Source organism: Corvus kubaryi, unplaced genomic scaffold (genome assembly GCF_017639235.1).
Source record: "Corvus kubaryi isolate FWS band 111438036 unplaced genomic scaffold, C.kubaryi_AGA036_p1.0 split1-131, whole genome shotgun sequence".
Lineage (NCBI taxonomy): Eukaryota > Metazoa > Chordata > Aves > Passeriformes > Corvidae > Corvus > Corvus kubaryi.
The window spans coordinates 28,382,736-28,395,586 of record NW_024582073.1 but is presented as its reverse complement, the minus strand read 5'-3'; the positions used below and the strand labels follow the sequence as shown (position 1 = coordinate 28,395,586).

Below are 12,851 nucleotides of genomic sequence, written 5' to 3'. Positions count from 1 at the left end.
TATCCGTGGTTCGCCTCCAAAGCCAATGCTAATTGATAATGGAAGGTGTAGCCAGGGTAATTTAAGAATTTCAATTCCACAGACTTTCAGTCCTTTTAAAAATGTACACACGTGTCTCATTGGATGAATTTTCAGAAGGATCTAGATAACTTAGAAGGATATAAATAACTTTGGAGCTGACAAACCAAATCCAAGCCCATTTTAATGTTCTTTGCATGGCTGGTCTTCCTCTGGCACCTCTGAAGTCTTGTTCAGTTTCATTTATGAATATCAGAGTGAAGGTGGTGCCAGTTAGCATCTGTTTCAAATTTATTTCAGGTCTTGCACTGGAACCACAGGTTTCAGTCTGCTGTGATTTTATTTAACATTCTTTAACATTTTTTCTACTTCATGTCCTACAAGAAGTCTTTGTGGCAATCTACCAAAAGAACTAAGTTGCTTTTAACCCCTTCTGAGGTATTTTCAGGGTTTTAGTAGTGCCAGAAGATGAAGGTGTAGCAAGGAAATTTGGAAAACAGGATTAAATTTAAATTGTCACTATTTTAAAGGGCAGAGTATCAACTGTGCAGTGGTTTTGCATGTTGCATATTCACATACTTTCTTCCTTTCCCATTAGCTCTGAGATGGGCTCCAGTGGCACTTTCCTTAGGAATTTCAATGCCATCATTATCAACGGGGCAGAGTTAACTCGTCATACTGCACAGTCATAGTAATAACTCTTCTTGGAGGCATTTATGTGCCTGTGCAGAGCTATTCATTCAATTACCCTGTGGACCAGGCAGGGATGGTCAAATTAATTACTATCTCATGAATATAGAAGATAAAGGGCCAAATCCAATTAAAGACCTCAGAGTCTCTGAGCTCAGAATTATAAGATGATCATTTTAAGTGATTTTACCACAGGGGTACCTAGACCTGGGCTATGCATTGTGGCTCTTGAAAAAAGTAAAGTCACCTCATTCCAGGAGATTCACTGTGCTGAGTCAAGTCCAGGCCCCCATCTCTTCTGGATCTTAAAAATCCAATTAGGTCTGGAAGGAGAAGGCTTCTTCCAGCTTTTTTCAGTTCTGTCCTGAAGTCATGCTTCGATAGGGGTTTTAAGATTAAAAACAAACAAACAAACAAAACCAAACTAAAATAAAATAATAAAAAAGTGAGATTCTAACACACATAGAGGTTACTCTATGTCCTATATTTTTATTTTAATAGTTGAGGATCATGTAGGGCTTCAGTCTGATTTCCTGTTATGGGGATTCACAAATCCTTATTTCCTTTACAGCTCTGGACTGGGCACATTTTTTACCTGTTCAACTGAAACTGAGCTGTGGTGCAGATTGGAGTGAAAGAGTCAGAGGAGCTGCAGGCACCAGTGCCCACCCCAGCATATCCCCCCTGGGGACTCCAGGCAGGGCTTTCAGGGCAGGTTTGCATTTGTTTGTCCTTTGGAATCCACCAAACTTGCAGCGCTGCCTTCAGCAGGAGAAGGAGTCGTCCCTACCCTTCCCTGCTCCCATTTCACCTACTTAATCTAAGTCATCTGCTTGAGGATTCCAAAAATAAATCTTTTATTCAATGGAAATTTGGAGTGTCCATGAAAAATGAATGCTCCAATCATTCAATGGAAATAATGGTAAAACTCCTGCTGACTTGAGAGGGAGCACAGAGAGGCTTTGTAAATGCACCAGTTATCATTTCAGTGAAGGTCTTTATGTATTTAATTTTATTCTAATAACAGAACAAAAGCCACAAATATTTCTGGTATCTCCAAGAAAAAATAAGGCCTCTAATCAGTCTGTAGAATTAAAGCATTATTTTATGCCTAATTAGTTTGTAATAGAATTTCCAAAGGGTTTCTTTTTCTGTAAAAAAGACTGTTGATGAAAATGTCACGGAGTTATTTTCAACAAGCTTTTGCTTCAGATATCCCACATGGACATTCTGTTATTTTGAGCTGGCTTTTACACTAATGCCCTGTAATTGTGTTTCACTTCCTCTGGTTAAACTGACAAGTAATTTGAATGGTATCACTTAATACATTGATCTGAGGCAGTAGCAGGAATAGACCACAGCTTTGCTCTGTGAAAATAGAGCTGGTCCTTTGCTCTTGAATCCTTTTGGGAGTCTGGTTGGAGTTTAAAAACTCCTTTTGCTTTTTTTTTTTTTTTTTTTAATTTTATTTTCTTTTATTTCATCCCTGTTGCCTCATGGTTGTGATGTCCTACAAAGAAACATGAGGACACAAAAAAGCCTGTACTCAAAGTGAAAGGTTAATTACCATAATGAGGTTTGAGTTCTTTTCTTTGCTCTGTCTCCATTCATTTCAAACAGGAGCTGCAGTTATGGTGTGTGTGCTGTTAAAGCTCACACTCATTGTTTGCGTGCAGGTGGGGTTTTCACAGGAGAGTGTCAGAGTGAAAACCCTTCTTGCCAGGCACACGTCACTGCCCTCAGAAAGTCTGACACATCCACAGGTGTTGTGAAGGCTGCACAGTAGGTGCCAGGTAGGGTTCAGCACTGGAAAGCAGCAGAGGTTTCACTGGATGCAAGAAACATCACCCAAAATAACGTCAAATATTTTTTCACTGTGTACTGTAATTAAAATTGTTCAGAGCAAGTTGGATTATTAAAGAGAACACACAGAGAAAAACCCCTCCCTGGGTGGTCTGGAGGAAACTGGAAAGATAAGGAGAAAGAAACTAACAATTAATTGGAAAAAGTATTTAATTCTCTGTTATAAGTAGAAATATTGAGTTGACATTGACTTTCAGCTGCCTGCCTTGATGAACATGTTTTTGATTGGACGTAAACAAGACTCATTTCCTCATGGATCACCCAAGGAATATAAGTATGATCCAATTAAAAAGAAAGAAATGCAGATGTAAATGTCAATACGCATCTCATCCAGAGATCTGTTTGTTAGTGGCAGATGCAGCCAAGCAGCTGAAGTCCTGTTTTTCAGTGATACTTGTTAATCAAAGCACTGGAAGTGCAGCCAACACAGTTCTGTGCTTCCAGGGCACAGACAGGCAACAACTGGGGGGGTTGAATTCTGAGTAATACCTGTCTTTGTGCCATCGACAGTAATTCTGTACTTAAATAGAATGGCAGAGTTAGAGCTTCAGTATGTTCATGAGAAACGCTCATTTTATACCTGTAAATGTTGTGAATGCTTTGATGAACCTCCAGTGGTCACTTCATTTGTCAGAGGTGCTTATTTGGTTAAAAAGCTGTAAAAACAATGCATAAAGGTCCACACTGTGGAAGCCAACATTGCAGTCAAGTGTTGTCATCAGATGGAGTCTTTTTCTTAAATATATAAACAAACAAAAACTTCTTTGCTTGTAACCAAACAACATTATGTAGTTCTCCTATTCCTTCGAAAGAGAGAGCTGGAAAATACTAAAAGGATGTTTTCAAGGAATGCTGAGGTATCTCAGGAAGCCCTGCATTTAACTCCTGTGGCTCCTAATGCACCCTTTAATCTAAAACCAGCTAGGAAGAGAAGGGCTACAGGTGCTTTGTAGTGAATAAGACATAAAACTCACAGAAATACCAGACATCAATATCACCTCCACTAAGAGCTCTGACAAGAATTTCCACTAATTTGTGGCAGGGACATAGCAAAGATTTAGTCAATATATTTCAGAGTTTAGATGCACGAATTACTGTTCATTACATGTTGTAAGACATTCTGTACTTCTCTACCCCTCTTCTTTTTATAGTTGCCTGTATTGCATCAACTTTTTCACTGACAGAATTTTAACAGAATGCATGATATAAGACTTTGTTAATAGCTATATATGACTCAGGAACATTATCATGCTTAAAATAATAGAATAGACTTTTCTGCAGAGCTTGTATTAAAGTAGATAAATTTTGACATGTTTTATTTACATAGCCCTTTGCTAAGGGCTTTGATAGCTGAATGGAAAGAAAAAATTGTGTACTACCTCCTTTTTCTCATTATTTTAGGTTAGGAGAAGGCATCCAGGAGCAATTTAAAAGCAGATTGCAATTTACAGCTGCACAGCACTTGGTGGTTAAATGAGGAGTTTGTAGTGGACCCTTTGCAAGTAGAAGTCTGTGAAGAAATTAGAATAAGTTTGAATTCTGGAGTAAACATTTCTGACCTTCTAAATGGAAACATCTGCAAGATTTTGCTTAAATGATGAGTGGGGAGATTCTCAGCTGGTGTAAATTAGTTTGGCTTCAGTAAGGCTGATGTTTTTATATCAGTTTACATCATTCACATTTCTTTCCTCAAAAATTCTATTTTTTTGTAAGCATTTAAGTGTAACAGCATCAATTTTCTGTACCAACATTTTCTGAATAGAAATGTGCAGTTTCTTCTATGAAAACCCTGATGTTTTCCTCTTTGAGTCCTCTGAGTAAGCATTGCAAAGGAAAAGATGTTCTTTAACTACAACAAATACTCCGCCAGATTAAAATTCTAATACATATTGTTATAAAATCACCCCTCAAACAGGAAGGAATGAGGAGAAGCTTCACAGACATCCCATCACAGCTCCCAAGGACAGTAGGACAGACACCAGGATGAGAAGTAGACTTGCATGCTAACACTCCTTTCCCCTGCATTCCCAGCGACAGAGATCACATTACACACACACCGCCAGAGATTTCTCGAGGACATAGCAGAAAACCTCTCTCAGGTTATTAGTCTTGGCTCTTCCAGCTGCATTCCCTTGTTTCCCCCCATTATCAGCAAACTTCAGTTCCAAATTAGGGTGATGTTGCCGTGTGTCTTTATCTGATTAGAGAAATCCAGATATAACTGGAGGGATTTTTGGTTTTCTTCATTAAGTTGTGATGTTTCTGTGACCCAGTTCCCTCAGCCTTTCCTCACATGGCAGCTTCCCAGTGCTTGGATCATCCTCCTGGCCCCTCTCTGGACCTCTATAGCCTGCCCACATCTCTTTTGCCTATTTGAAAATATTAAACAATGTTGAGCTCAATATTGACCCCTGAGGGACCCTACTTGTGACAGGCTTCCAGCTTGAAAAGGACCTGAGACTGTTAAGCTCCAATATTGAATCTGAATTATGGAGTGTGTTTCTTTCAGAGAGAGGGAAAAACGTGAATTATTTTCAGGACCTCAAAATATCCCATCCTGGGAGGACAGGAATGTCTTGTGCAGAAGCTTGTAAAAAGCACACCCTTATAATGCTGTATTTTTTAATTCTCTGGAAGAAAATTATGCAATTCACACATTTGTCCAAGATACAGTCTTCATCCTGATCCTTAGGAGGGCTGGGCAGCCATTGCAGTTATTACATAGGCAGTTTATCTCATGTAGCTTAGTATTCTTTTAAGAATTAATCATCAAGTACTTCAAGCTCCCCTCCACTGCCAGTGGAGAGAAGCAATCCCCTGTGATGATAAGTATTCTGTATTAAAATAAATACGCAAGACAGATGGGTGCTCTAAAAACGCCTGTCACTATATATTGCACATAGAAGGAGCTAAAATAACTAAATTTGATTCAGTATTTCAAGATGGTAAAATTAAATGGGATGGTCCTACCCTGAGTGCTATCGCTGCTTTCTGGAATGGCAGAGTGTGCTACTTTATAATCTGACTTTAATTAAATGACACAACTATTAAATGATGTCAGGATATTCTTGCCAGGGGGAAGAATTTCTCATAGCTGCATTGCTTTCTCCTCCTTCCAAAAAGACTCCCCAAACAATGCATGTATTTTATGCAATAAAAATCAATGAGATTTGGAAGTTACACGTGCCTTTTCACTTAGGAAAATCCCACCAGATGCCTTTTCTGAATTTTCAGTGCCCCAGTATGCTGTAAAACCTAGTCTTGGCTAGCAGCTAGAAAAGCAGGAATATGTCCTCACCACAGTGATGTTGGAAACCCTTGTTCAAAAATACACAGAATACAGAAATATTCAGTGTATCCTCTACAAATGGGGGGAAAAAAAAAATCACCAAACCCAAAACATTGCTGCCTTCATTCTCAAGAGTGAAAAAGTTCTCCATTTTATGCAGCCTCTGTTATCATTATAAGTATAAATTCTTCAGCCAGTTCTTTTTTTTTTTTTTCTTTTTTTTTGGAAGCTTAGATGCCAGTACATGGTTATGGGTAAATATCAATCAATAATAGCAGCTGCCACTTGGGAACCAGTATGATCAAACCTTAATCCTAACTGGTGTTTCAAATCCAACTGCTGTCACTGATAATGTTTCTGAAAATCTTTGGTTATTGCCAAAAGACAAGAAGTAGTTACAAAAGTGAATTTTGCAAAACAAGAAAAATAATGGCCACAAACCAAAGTAAAATACTCCCCTACACACAAGTTTTCCCACTTTGGAGAGGATAAAAGAAGAAATTGCACATGGCTGATATTAAACAAACCAATTAATTCACCAATTCACCACTTGAAGGCATTCAGATATTGTGGTGATGTGGCCTGCATAAAAAAACATACATAAACTATAACAAGAGAATCTTCAGCCATTAATGGGTACAGTTTTCATTATTTCTTTATTTTATTACATACTTAATTTTAATTATGTACAGACGTAGATAAAACTTGCTTGGATGCAGGCCAAGGATAAGATTTGCACACCTCAGGTACTGATACTGTGTCCAGCTCATGGTTCATTTTAATTTTATTGACTTTATTTACTATCTGAGGTTGCAAGGATGTGGCTTCCCCAGCTTTCTCCGTAGCTGTAATTATTCATGCTACCCTGGAACCAAATAGACTCACTGGTCACAAGGTAATTAAACACTGCTGAGAGCAATTGTTTTATTTAAGGACAACTTATTGTCTGTATCATACATTTATGAGCAGATTATTTAGTGAGTGGCGTTCTAGAACTGTGCAGTTGTGTGGAAGGGAAGGGGCTGTAACTCAGAGTTCTACTGCAAAGCAGCCTCGTCATGAACAAGCTGAGATCTCTGCATCCACAGCAGCCTGGGCAGCAGGGGAGGGGGAATTCTGCCCCTCCCAGGTGAGGCTCCACCTGCAGAGCACCTGGAGCCAATCCACAGGAGGCACCAGGAGGATCAGAGGGATGCAGCAGCTCTGCTGGGAGGAAGGGCTGGGAGAATTGGGATTGCTCAGCCTGGAGAAGAGAAGGCTTTGGGGTGACTTCAGTGGGGCCTTCCAGTGCCTGAAGGGAACTTCCAGGAAATATGGAGAGAGGCTTTACGAGGGATGGATTGACAGGATGAGAGGGAATGGCCTCACACTGAAAGAGCAGGTTTAGATCAGATATTAGGATGAAATTGTTCCCTGTGAGGGTGATGAGGCCCTGGCACAGGGTGCCCAGAGAAGCTGTGGCTGCCCCTGGATCCCTGGAAGTGCCCAAGGCCAGGTTGGATGGGGCTTGGAGCAACCTGGAATAGTGGAGGCTATCCCTGCCCATGGTGGAATGGGATGGGCTTTAAGGTCCCTTCCCACCGAAACCATTCTGTGATTCCATGATTTCTGTCTTGTCCTTTCTCAGTGGTGACTCAGCCTTTCTTCTGTGCAACCACCTAAACAAAGCTATAGAATGGTATATATATTCTATATATTCTATGTTCTAGCCTTAATATACAGGCCTTACTACACAACCTTTTTTACCCCCTTTATGTGCAAAATTCTTTTTTTTTTTTTTTTTTTCTCCTGAAGAAATAAATGAATTATTAAGAGAAAATGGGAGCATACAAATTTTTCATTCCACAGGAGGGGTTTCTATAGCAAAACTGAAGCTGGAAAACGGGTGATTACAGAACCACCAATGTAGTTACTTAGAATAAATTCTAAAACCAAAATAATTTATAGGAATAAAAATATGATAAAATCACTGGGCTGAGTACAGCAGTAATTCCTGTTCATACCACACTCCCAAGAGACTTCTTACTGTTCAATTTTTCCTTAAATTTATTATTTTAAGATGTCTTTTTCAGTTCATCTGTAGAGGAATCACACAGATTTTGTAAAACTGGTTTTCCTGACCCATCTCCCTATAAAATCGCTAGAATTTTCAACTTCCAGTGAAATTTAGTCTCCACTTCTCCTAGAATATATTGTTTTGCTTTTTTTTGACCCAAAAGGAATCGTCTTCTGTCAGAAGGGGACTATGTATTGGTGTGTTTAAACCTAGATGTCTGCTTAAAAGCACTGATGCAGCCTATGCCTGTTGTTTAAAATGTTTTTCCTTTTAGTTCTAAGCTTCTCTTCATCACTTTTAAAAGGGCTGTTGAACATTGGCATAGTTTTAAAGGAGTGATGTTGTCCAACATTTAAAGTAAAATATTAGGACAGATATATTTTTGAGAAGCATTTTACGCCTTAATAAAACATTGTGATATTGAAGTTCTCAATAAACTGTAAATAATGGAGCCCTCCACCTAGGAGATGATGAAAATATGAAAGTATATCAGTGTTTGGGAGCTTTTGGATCAATAGATAATCTTTCCAGCTGTCTCCTGGAGGCTAAATTGCTTGAAACAGTAGTGAGGGTGTCTTGGATGTGGAACACATGATGTTTAAGGAGCTTGAGCTCTCCCAGATATTTTGGCTGACATCTAAAGCAGCAAACAGGGGAATGTCTGAAAATAGTGGTTCCAAAACATCTTACACAGATTATTGTTGTTAATATTGTTATCGTTAAATTGAAACCCTGAGCTTATAAATTACAAACTTGAAAGGAAAACAGTGCTCTCTGAGATCACTCCTTTGGTTGGGATGCACATTGGGGGTTTGTCTGTGATATTATGTTGTAGGCCTGCAGTTGCCCCACTTCTTGTGTATTTCTTGGCACACCATGCCCTCCTTTTATAGGTTACCATTGTCAGCCTTGATCATCTGGCATTTTTCTAAAATAATGTGCTCCAAGTAGTGGCTTTGCCTCTCTCACATCTCTAATTGATCCTAACTTTTCAATGCAAGGATATTCATTACAGTAACATCTGTCTTTCTAATAATAATTCTGGTAGTAGCAATTTCATCTGTTTCATATGCTGAAAGTGGAGCTCTGTGATTTCCTTAGTAGTGGTATCTGGAATTGTTAAAAACCAGCAACACAGTTCCAGTCTGGAGCATCTTCTTCCAAGGTTGACCATATTTCATCTAAAATGCACTGAGTCTCTGGGCTGATTGGTCTGACTGTCCTTTTCTTGGTTCTGTGATATTCTCTAGGGTTAGAAAAGTGTCCTGTTAAGTACCTCGTGCTGATCAAAAGAGTTTGGTAATAAGCAAATCGTGGGATGTAAATGTCCTTAATAGGTGTGATACATATTTTGGGGATTTAATATTTTACTCTAACAGTTTAAACTGTAAAACGAAAAAAAAGGAAGGAGAGGAAAAGATCTTTGTAAAAAGGAAAACCAGTGCCATACCTTAGCAGAGATCCAAATGAATTTGAAGTTCCCTGTATAAATAAGTTCTAGCCTTAATATCATGCAGTTTTACCTGTGAAGCTTTTCAGACTTTGCTTAATATAAATGTCTGTATTCTGTCTTTATTGTTCAGGTAATATTGTTGACACTGGTTGGACTGTGGGCATTTTCTGTAGCATCAAAACAGTCAGTAGCTTGATTTCTTCACTTACCAGACTTGGATGTGTTGAGAAATGACACAGCTTCTCACATCAGGTGGCAAATCAGGCTTAAAAACACTTGAATATTATATTCAGGGAGCTGGATCTGGCGTTGAGTGACCTGGGAGGGAACTGCAGCCTTGGGGTAGAAATGCAGTGGAAGACCCTCTCCTGAGCTGGGGGGCTCTGCAGCCCCTGGTCAGGAGACTATGGGAATTGGCTCGTCCTGAACTGAGAATAAATCAAATGGGCAGGGAAAAGCTCTAAGAAAGTTAGAATGGAAGCAGCTCAGACTGAGAAAATTGTTTGAAAATATCTTGAGTACAAGCAGTATGCAAATGTTGTTAATGGTCACTAGAAATCAGGGACTTGATTAATATATTCTCCTTTAGCAAAGTTCTCCTCATTACACCATGAATAGATGTAATTCTGTCCATAGGATCTTGAATACGGATATTTTGGCATTCAAGGAATTCTGTGCATTTCTCCTCCTTCTCCTTTTAACTCAATGCCAGCAGCAATTTTTACTTCCTTTTCATCCCAAAGTATCTTTCTTCCCTTTGCTGAAAAAGATTAACAGAGAAATGGCAAAAGGCTCAATACCAAGCTTTTTCATTTTTTCAGGAAATAAATAAATTCCTTTCTATCCCTTCTAGGAATGAAGGCCAAAAATTTATCACAGAGCAACAATAAAATAAGAGTATTTAAGGATTTAAATAAATAAACTTTAATAAACTTATATTTTCAGCACAGAGCAGATGGTGTTTGACAGACCTGCCTGAAGCTATGTAGCATCACATGCCATGCTAGTTATTTTCCAATAATGTGATTTACTAAACAAATTTCTTTGAAATCATACAATGAGGAAGGGGGTTTGTATACAGATTAAAAGGGAGTAGCCATTTTATAAGTAACAGCTGAAGGACACTTAAAATTCCTGGATAAGTAAAAATGGTGCAGAATGTGACACTTCAGCCATATTTGTGTAAGTTAATAAAATACTGCCTTTGAGAGAGCTCAGCTGGATCTCTTGGTTTGGTTTCGTTTTCCAGCACAGACTGGTTTATTACTGTAGCCCTAGGCCCTAGGGTGTATCACCGTGTCCTGCAGCCATAGGGAGGAGGAGGAGAGAAGATCCAGCAGGCAGGAATTGTGCAGCAAGATTGATTTCTTTAATTATTTTACAAACTCTTTTATAGACTTTTTTCTTCATAGTCTAATTGGACAAAGGACCAGCCACCCCTTGGGGTGATTGGCTAAAATCCTAAAACATCCATTGTCAAAATATTTTTCTACTATACTATAAACAAGACTTCTCAAGGCTGAAGGTGTTTGGTTGTTTACATAACTCTGCTGCCTCTTCTGTGAGAGAGAAAAGTCTCTCATGGACTTAGAAAATAGCAAGAAAATCCTTGCTAGCAGCATTTTTGTATCTACACTGGTTCATCCTGTTTAGCATCTCAGGCAGCATGGAGGCACAATTTGGGCAGTTGCGCACAGCAATGTGTTTTGGAGGGAGAAGGGACCGGCCAGATGGATATTGACAGTTTGTGTTGTGTGGCCTAAGGGTCACAGAAGGGTTCCCAGTTGTTTTGTGTTTCACAATAGGATGTACCTTAAGGGCCACTGTTTATGTAAACACTGTTTATTTAAAACTGGAGTCAAAAAGTTACCGGACAGATCTGAAGAGAGGCTTAGGAGAGATGCTGGATTTAGGCTACCATGGGCCTACTCTCAGTGAGCGTTTCCTCCTACAAGACATACAAAATACCCAGATTAGGAACCTGAATTACAAACTTTGAGGTCAATCTCAAAATTTCTACTTCTATTTCCAATAACCAGGAGGCTTTTCCTCTAAATGGTACAGTTTATCAAATGCTTAATTTGTTTAGTGTTACTGTATCCCGTAGCTGACTGCCCTGGAAGGATTCCCAAGTTCCTGTTCAAGGACAACTTTCTGACCCCCTAAGTGGGTGCCAAGCATTAATTGCTTGACCTCACCATGTTGGTGGTGAATTCAAAATACATGTGCCCTGCATGAGATCAGTGAAGAGGAATTGTTTTGTTTGAGAGCAGTAAAATACTGTCCCTGTGCAGCCTTAAGTGCCATGGTGTTTGCTCTTTGATTATTCACAGTGCGTTAATACTTACAGGAATTTTGGTCTGTTTAGCAAATTATGCCCTGATTTTATTAAAAATAAGGAAAAAAAAGTGCCAAGCAAAGGTTATCTTTGTCCTAAAAAAAAAAAAAAAAGTTTTAACATATTTTCTGTGATTATGGATCTTTCTGATCCAGTCCATTAAGGCTTAAACAATGAGAAGGAAGAGAAGAATTTAAAGAATATTAAATAAATTGAATTATTTGACTGGAAAAATAAAGCATCCCAGAACACAAATGTCACCAAGGAAACTTGGTGCAGCAAGTGCACAGCACACAGCTGGAATAATTTTCCTAAGTTTTCTTAGGATACAACTCTGTAGTTTGACAAGCTAGCACCTGGCTGAGACTGGCTCATCTGTCAGTCCCTGTTGGACCATTCCAACAGTCAGGAGAGGCTTCCTGAACCACACTTATCTGCCTCAGCATTATTGTGAAATTTCATCTTGAAAAACAGGCTCGATTGTGTGCACATATGGCAGCTGCTGTCTTGAACAAAATACCAGGGACTGAATTCAGGACATCTAAAACTAAAAGCCTGTGCTGACATTGCTCAGGCTGAAGAGACGTGGTCCTTCAGCTGGGGACCAGAAGAACTCAGTCAAAGGATGAACGCAAGAAAAGTGAGATAAAAATATCAGCGAGTGACACAGATGCCTCCTCCTGTGTGGTAGAAAATGCTTTCTCTCTGTTTTCTGGTGTCAATTTGTATGATTAACTCCAGAATTGGTAATGGATTCTTTTTAGAAAGCTAAGAGGTAAATTTATGTTTTGTATTAAATTCTGGTGGCACTTGATACTGTTATGTTTGAATTTCTAAATAAAAAAAGGGGATGGGTTATACAGATTTCTAAATAATCATAAAAGCTTTGGCCTCATGTCGTAATTAGAATTACAGGCAATAACAGAAAGCAGGCATTCTCTGGAGTGAATGCCTAAAGCAATGACTGGAACAGAGGCCTCTTGCCAATGTAGGGTTGATAACTGTGCTGTACATGTGAGAGGATATCATTGAAAGGGTATCTTTAATCCCCATCCCACCCCAAAAGTGACTTCTCAATAGCTCCCAGAAACGTGTGCTATTAGGCTCAGCTGGAGAGAGAAAATCGCTCTTAATCATATGCAAG

At 39.0% G+C, this 12,851-nt stretch overlaps 1 protein-coding gene across 4 annotated transcripts in view; it reads left to right on the top strand.

The window, feature by feature from the left end:
* The window catches only part of CTNNA2 (catenin alpha 2), a 462,234-nt gene that overhangs the window by 335,091 nt on the left and 114,292 nt on the right, over window positions 1-12,851 (top strand). The window lies entirely within an intron of this gene.